An 8,601-nucleotide genomic window follows, 5' to 3' on the forward strand; every position below is an offset into this window, starting at 1 on the left:
AACTTTGACTAACCACTTAGAGAGTTTATAAGCCGCCGAACCAATTGAACTAATAATCGGCCTTGCCGGATTATATGGCTTATGAGTTTTTATAAGACCATACATGTAAGGAAGAGAGGGGGATCGACTTGTTAGCCTAGATATCAACTCTTTATCGCCTTTACACACAGTTTTAAGAGTTTTGTTAAAATGTGCAATCACTTTTTCAGTAGGATCTCTGTTAACCAATAGATAAGTATCCCTGTCTTCCAAGAGTAACTCCATTTTTCGGACATAGTCATCTTTATTCATAATAACTACTGCATTTGACTTATCAGCCTTGGTAATATGTAATGAACTATCTTTTTTGAGATTTTTGAACGCATGAACAAATCGACTTGGACAATTAGGAACAGAATTGTTAAGTAAAACGCCATACATCATACCTTTGCTAATCCTGTTCCTAATTGTCCAAGTCGATTTGTTCATGCGTTCAAAAATCTCAAAAAAGATAGTTCATTACATATTACCAAGGCTGATAAGTCAAATGCAGTAGTTATTATGAATAAAGATGACTATGTCCGAAAAATGGAGTTACTCTTGGAAGACAGGGATACTTATCTATTGGTTAACAGAGATCCTACTGAAAAAGTGATTGCACATTTTAACAAAACTCTTAAAACTGTGTGTAAAGGCGATAAAGAGTTGATATCTAGGCTAACAAGTCGATCCCCCTCTCTTCCTTACATGTATGGTCTTATAAAAACTCATAAGCCATATAATCCGGCAAGGCCGATTATTAGTTCAATTGGTTCGGCGGCTTATAAACTCTCTAAGTGGTTAGTCAAAGTTTTGTCCCCTATAGTTGGTACTATTTCCAACTCACACTTGACAAACAATGTGGACTTAGTTAATAAGCTATCCACACTGAATTTAAATTTTGATTTTAAACTTATAAGTTTCGATGTGACCTCTTTATTCACTAAAGTTCCTGTTGATGATCTGTTAGAATTTCTACGTGAGGAACTGCCTAAATATAATTTGAGCTTGCAGACCAATAAAGTATTGGAACTTATCAAATTGTGTATAAAAGACAATTATTTTAGTTTTAATGGAAAATTTTTCAAACAAACATTTGGTATGGCGATGGGCAATCCCCTGTCCCCAGTTTTAAGCAATTTGTATATGGAATTCTTTGAAACAAAAATCTTATCCAGGATTATCCCGGCTAATGTAGTTTGGTTTAGGTATGTTGATGATATTTTGTGCTTATGGCCGTGCAACAAAGACCAGATAGTTTTTCTTAATGAACTCAATTCTTTGGTACCTTCAATAAAATTCACTTGTGAGACTGAGGAGAATGGTACTCTTCCGTTTTTGGACATTATGATTCATAGAGTCACTAGAAAGTTCAAATTTAATGTGTATAGGAAACCTACCAACGTGGGGTCGTATGTTCATTTTTATTCGAATCATCATAGTAAAGTTAAACAGGCAGTATTTTCAGGAATGTTTCTACGAGCTTTGAGGGTTTGCAGCCCTGAGTTTTTTGATGAAGAGATTGCTAAAATATATGAAATTGGGAAGAGTTTACAATATCCTAAGAGGTTTTTGGATTTCTCGTTTGTACAAGCCAAGCGTACGTTTTATAATCACGTCCCTAAGGCGAAACCAAAAATTATTAACTCATTGGTGGTTCCTTATGCGAGTGGACTTGAAAAATTGTCTCTGATTTTTAAGAAACTTAATATAAATTTGGTGTTCACTAATAGTACGATCAAATCCAATTTAATAAAAAACTCCCCTGATACAGCAGGTTGTGTGTATTCGATTCCCTGCAATGATTGTGATTCTGTGTACCTTGGACAAACAGGAAAGTCCTTACAATTGCGGTTGTCACAACATGCTTATAGTATTAGAACTGCCCAAACGTCTAATGCATTGTATCTACATACGAGTTTATGCGATCACAATATTAACTGGAATGGGGCAAAAAGCATTACCAATTGTGGGGATTTCGTGGAACGGAATTTGATTGAGTCTGCTCTAATCAGTCAGTGTCCAAATCTTCTTAATGTTAGTACTGGTATGTATAAACTTGATCCATTTTTAAGTTATAATATTGCACAACAGTTTAAGAAACAACTCTGATAGAGAGGCTTACAATGTTTCATTATAATTGTATATTCATATATTGTGTGTTCATGAGGCTTTTCTTTAATCTTTCATCCTTATTCTCTGACCGCTTAATCCTCTTTGACCATTCTAAGCTAAGCTATACCTGTTTTTGGTTAATTCCTTCCCTAGGGATGGGTTGGGTCAGGTGTCGGCCTATATATCCTCCCCCTTCCCTTCTCCTTAGTCAGTCTGGTGTTGACAAAGGCTTTAACAAAGCCGAAACGTTCACCTCATTTCATATTTCTCTGTGGATTTTCCGCATATATATATATATATATATATATATATATATATATATATATATATATATATATATATATATATATATATATATATATATATATATATATATGAGAGAAAGAGAGAGCCAGCCTGAGGTTACTGGCTAAAATATCACAACTCCTCAAGATGGTGTCCTCAGACTAGAGACTTGGATAATTACCAAGAGTGTTCCCTCACACTAATCCCTCTCATGTCTCAACTCACCTGCAAGAAACATCTCTATTTACTTTCAAAACCATTTCGCTAATTATGAAAGAAATTGACTCATCATCTTGGGCACGTAAGAAAAGCATCTCCGTCCTGGACACGTAAGAAATGTTACCATCAACTTAAAAGACTCGAGTCACGTCTTGTTAATGTTGATAAGAACTTGAAGCAAAATTTCTTGAGAAATTCGGCCTTTTCTTGGGTCATGACAAGTGTATGATGATACATGTATCATGACAAGTGTATGATGACACGTATCATGACCCAATTGTATGATGATATGTGTATCATAACCCAAGTGTATGATGATACATGTATCATGACCCAAGTGAATGATGACACATGTATCATGACAAGTGTATGATGATACATGTATCATGACCCAAGTGTATGATGATACATGTATCATGACCCAGGTGTATGACACACGTATCATGACAAGTGTATGACGAAACACACATACATAAATAACGCAACATTTTATGCAACAGACAAACACGAGAAAAGATTTGTTGTTGCGATACCCAAAGAAGGTCTAAAGGTTATGTATCAAATATTAGTAAGTAAGAATCAGAGGTCACCAGCCGAGATGTGACCGGCCAGCAACCATGGTCAACGTGAAGTAAAATGCAAACTGGACGAATTGGATTGTTTCAAGCGTAGACTAGACGTCTAATGAATGAGCTTGTGCAGGGAATAAACTGTTATTGCAATACTAACTGTTGTAGTAATAAAAACTGTTGTTTCACTAAGGTTCTGATGTTGTAATATAAACTCTTTTTACAGTCGAAAGTTTCATTGTAACAAAAACTTTTTCAAGGGTATAATTCCCATTTTAATATAATTCTTCAATGCAATAATTCCCAAACGTCCTCAAGGCCTCAGGCAATAATTTCCAAGCGTCTTCAATGGGAATTATCACACACAATCACCTGACAATCACCACACAATCACCTGACAATCACCAACTAACAACACTCACTTCTCCCGTTAATGGACGAACATGAAACTATATTTTATTGTTCATTTAAAGCCCACAACAACATTAGAGAATAATGAACACCCACGTTACACGTACGGGTATGTTCTCCTTCTGTCCCATAACTTTACTATAAAGGAACATTACAGCATATGAACATTAGAGCAAGTGAACAATAGAGCAAGTGAACAATAGAGCATGTGACCAATAGAACAAATAAACAATAGAGCAAGAGAACAATAGAGAAAGTGAACAATAGAGCAAGTGAACAATAGAGCAAGTGAACAATAGAGCAAGTGAACAATAGAGAAAGTGAACAATAGAGCAAGTGAACATTAGAGTAAGTGAACAATAGAGTAAGTGAACAATAGAGCAAGTGAACAACAGAGCAAGTGAACATTAGAGTAAGTGAACAATAGAGCAAGTGAACAATAGAGCAAGTGAACAATAGAGCAAGTGAACATTAGAGCAAGTGAACAATAGAGCAAGTGAACAATAGAGCAAGTGAACATTAGAGCAAGTGAACAATAGAGCAAGTGAACAATAGAGCAAGTGAACATTAGAGCAAGTGAACAATAGAGCAAGTGAACAATAGAGCAAGTGAACAATAGAGCAAGTGAACAATAGAGCAAGTAAACAAGAGCAAGTAAACTCCCCCCCCCCTCTCTCACGCGAAGGACGACTGACACATTACCAGATTAAACTTGCCGAAGTTAATAAATAAAAAATTACTTAAGATCTGTGTCCCATTAAAAACCTGATGACACGCAGTCATATTGCTCTCTGTGTTTCATCCGACAGGACACACGCACACACATACACACAACCTGGTAAAAAAACCTGGTAACACATCTGGAGAGAAGGGACTTCGTGACAAATCGCCAACATGGGTTCAGGGAGGGTAAATCTTGCCTTACAGGCTTGATAGAATTCTACGATCAGGTGACACAGATTAAGCAAGAAAGAGAGGGCTGGGCGGACTGCATTTTCTTGGATTGTCGGAAAGCCTTTGACACAGTACCGCATAAGAGGCTGGTACATAAGCTGGAGAGACAGGCAGGTGTAGCTGGTAAGGTGCTCCAGTGGATAAGGGAGTATCTAAGCAATAGGAAGCAGAGAGTTACGGTGAGGGGTGAGACCTCCGATTGGCGTGAAGTCACCAGTGGAGTCCCACAGGGCTCTGTACTCGGTCCTATCTTGTTTCTGATATATGTAAATGATCTCCCGGAGGATATCGATTCATTTCTCTCAATGTTTGCGGACGATGCTAAAATTATGAGAAGGATTAAAACAGAAGAGGACTGTTTGAGGCTTCAAGAAGACCTAGACAAGCTGAAGGAATGGTCGAACAAATGGTTGTTAGAGTTTAACCCAACCAAATGTAATGTAATGAAGATAGGTGTAGGGAGCAGGAGGCCAGATACAAGGTATCATCTGGGAGAGGAAATTCTTCAGGAGTCAGAGAAGGAAAAAGACTTGGGGGTTGATATCACGCCAGACCTGTCTCCTGCAGCACATATCAAGCGGATAACATCAGCGGCATATGCCAGGCTGGCCAACATACGAACGGCATTCAGAAACTTGTGTAAAGAACCATTCAGAACTTTGTATACCACATATGTCAGGCCAATCCTGGAGTATGCAGCCCCAGCATGGAGTCCATATCTAGTCAAGGATAAGACTAAACTGGAAAAGATTCAAAGGTTTGCCACCAGACTAGTACCCGAGCTGAGAGGTATGAGCTACGAGGAGAGACTACGGGAAATAAACCTCACTTCGCTGGAAGACAGAAGAGTTAGGGGGGACATGATCACCACATTCAAGATTCTGAAGGGAATTGATAGGGTAGATAAAGACAGTCTATTTAACACAAGGGGAACACGCACAAGGGGACACAGGTGGAAACTGAGTGCCCAAATGAGCCACAGAGATGTTAGAAAGAACTTTTTTAGTGTCAGAGTGGTTGACAAATGGAATGCATTAGGGGGTGATGTGGTGGAGGCTGACTCCATACACAGTTTCAAGTGTAGATATGACTGAGCCCGATAGGCTCAGGTATCTGTACACCTGTTGATTGACGGTTGAGAGGCGGGACCAAAGAGCCAGAGCTCAACCCCCGCAAACACAACTAGGTGAGTACAACTAGGTGAGTACACACACACACACACACACGCACACACACACACACGCACACACACGCACACACAGTACAAATAGGTGAGTACACACACACACACACACACGCACGCACGAACACACACAAGGTATGCCACCAGGCACTCCTTGTGTGTGTGCGTGACAGTGGTGACAATGGTGGTGGTGACAATTGTGACAGTGGTGGTGGTAGTGGTGGTGACAGTGGTAATGACAGTGGTGGTGACAGTGGTGGTGGTGACAATGGTGGTAATAGTTGTGGTGACAGTGATGGTGGTAGTGGTGGTGACAGTAATGGTGACAGTGGTAGTGACAATTCTTGTGACAGTGGTGGTGACAGTGGTGGTGACAGTGGTGGTGACAGTAATGGTGACAGTGGTGGTGACAGTTGTGGTGACATTGGTGGTGACAGTGGTGGTGACAGTGGTGGTGACAGTGGTGGTGACAGTTGTGGTGACAGTTGTGGCGACAGTTGTGGTGACAGTTGTGGTGACAGTGGTGGTGACAGTGGTGGTGACAGTGGTAGTGACAGTTGTGGTGACAGTTGTGGTGACAGTGTTGGTGACAGTTGTGGCGACAGTTGTGGTGACAGTGGAGATGACAGTGGTGGTGACAGTGGTAGTGACAGTTGTGGTGAGAGTGGTGGTGACAGTTGTGGTGACAGTTGTGGTGACAGTGGTGGTGACAGTGGTGGTGACAGTTAAGGTGACAGTTGTGGTGACAGTTGTGGTGACAGTGGTAGTGACAGCGGTGGTGACAGTGGTGGTGACAGTTGTGGTGACAGTTGTGGTGAGAGTGGTGGTGACAGTTGTGGTGACAGTGGTGGTGACAGTTGTGGTGACAGTTGTGGTGACAGTTGTGGTGACAGTTGTGGTGACAGTGGTGGTGACAGTTGTGGTGACAGTGGTGGTGACAATGGTGACAATGGTGACAGTGGTGGTGACAGTGGTGACAGTGGTGGTGACAGTGGTGGTGACAATGGTGACAATGGTGACAGTGGTGGTGACAGTGGTGGTGACAGCGGTGGTGACAGTGGTGGTGACAGTGGTGGTGACAGTTGTGGTGACAGTGGTGACAGCGGTGGTGACAGTGGTGGTGACAGTTGTGGTGACAGTGGTGGTGACAGTTGTGGTGACAGTTGTGGTGACAGTTGTGGTGACAGTGGTGGTGACAGTGGTGGTGACAGTTGTGGTGACAGTGGTGGTGACAGTGGTGGTGACAGTTGTGGTGACAGTGGTGGTGACAGTGGTGGTGACAGCTGTGGTGACAGTGGTGGTGACAGTTGTGGTGACAGTGGTGGTGACAGTTGTGATGACAGTGGTGGTGACAGTGGTGGTGACAGTGGTGGTGACAGTTGTGGTGACAGTGGTGGTGACAGTTGTGGTGACAGTGGTGGTGACAGTGGTTGTGACAGTTGTGGTGACAGTGGTGGTGACAGTGATGGTGACAGTGGTGGTGACAGTGGTGGTGACAGTGGTGGTGATAGTTGTGGTGACAGTTGTGGTGACAGTGGTGGTGACAGTTGTGGTGACAGTGGTGGTGACAGTTGTGGTGACAGTGGTGGTGACAGTGGTGGTGACAGTTGTGGTGACAGTGGTGGTGACAGTGGTGGTGATAGTTGTGGTGACAGTTGTGGTGACAGTGGTGGTGACAGTTGTGGTGACAGTGGTGGTGACAGTTGTGGTGACAGTGGTGGTGACAGTGATGGTGACAGTGGTGGTGACAGTGGTGGTGACAGTGGTGGTGATAGTTGTGGTGACAGTTGTGGTGACAGTGGTGGTGACAGTAGTGGTGACAATGGTGACAGTGGTGGTGACAGTGGTGGTGACAGTTGTGAAGACAGTGGTGGTGACAGCGTTGGTGACAGTGGTGGTGACAGTTGTGGTGACAGTGGTGGTGACAGCGGTGGTGACAGTGGTGGTGACAGTGGTAGTGACAGCGGTGGTGACAGTGGTGGTGACAGTTGTGGTGACAATTGTGACAGTGTTGACAGTGGTGGTGACAGTAGTGACAGTGGTGGTGACAGCGGTGGTGACAGTGGTGGTGACAGTTGTTGTGACAATTGTGACAGTGGTGACAGTGGTGGTGACAGTGGTGGTGACAATTGTGACAGTGGTGACAGTGGTGGTGACAGTGGTGGTGACAATTGTGACAGTGGTGACAGTGGTGGTGACAGTTGTGGTGACAATTGTGACAGTGGTGGTGACAGTGGTGGTGACAGTTGTGGTGACAGTTGTGGTGACAGAGGTGGTGAAAGTTGTAGTGACAGTTGTGGTGACAGTTGTGGTGACAGTGGTGGTGACAATGGTGACAGTGGTGGTGACAGTTGTGGTGACAGTTGTGGTGACAGTGGTGGTGACAATGGTGGTGACAGTTGTGGTGACAGTTGTGGTGACAGTGGTGGTGACAATGGTGACAGTGGTGGTGACAGTTGTGGTGACAGTTGTGGTGACAGTGGTGGTGACAATGGTGACAGTGGTGGTGACAATGGTGACAATGGTGACAGTGGTGGTGACAGTGGTGGTGACAATGGTGACAGTGGTGGTGACAGTGGTGGTGACAGCGGTGGTGACAGTGGTGGTGACAGTGGTGGTGACAGTTGTGGTGACAGTGGTGACAGTGGTGGTGACAGCGGTGGTGACAGTGGTGGTGACAGTGGTGGTGACAGTTGTGGTGACAGTGGTGGTGACAGTTGTGGTGACAGTTGTGGTGACAGTGGTGGTGACAGTGGTGGTGACAGTGGTGGTGACAGTGGTGGTGACAGTTGTGGTGACAGTGGTGGTGACAGTGGTGGTGACAGCTGTGGTGACAGTGGTGGTGAC

This window comes from Procambarus clarkii, chromosome 43 (genome assembly GCF_040958095.1).
Source record: "Procambarus clarkii isolate CNS0578487 chromosome 43, FALCON_Pclarkii_2.0, whole genome shotgun sequence".
Classification (NCBI taxonomy): Eukaryota; Metazoa; Arthropoda; class Malacostraca; order Decapoda; family Cambaridae; genus Procambarus; species Procambarus clarkii.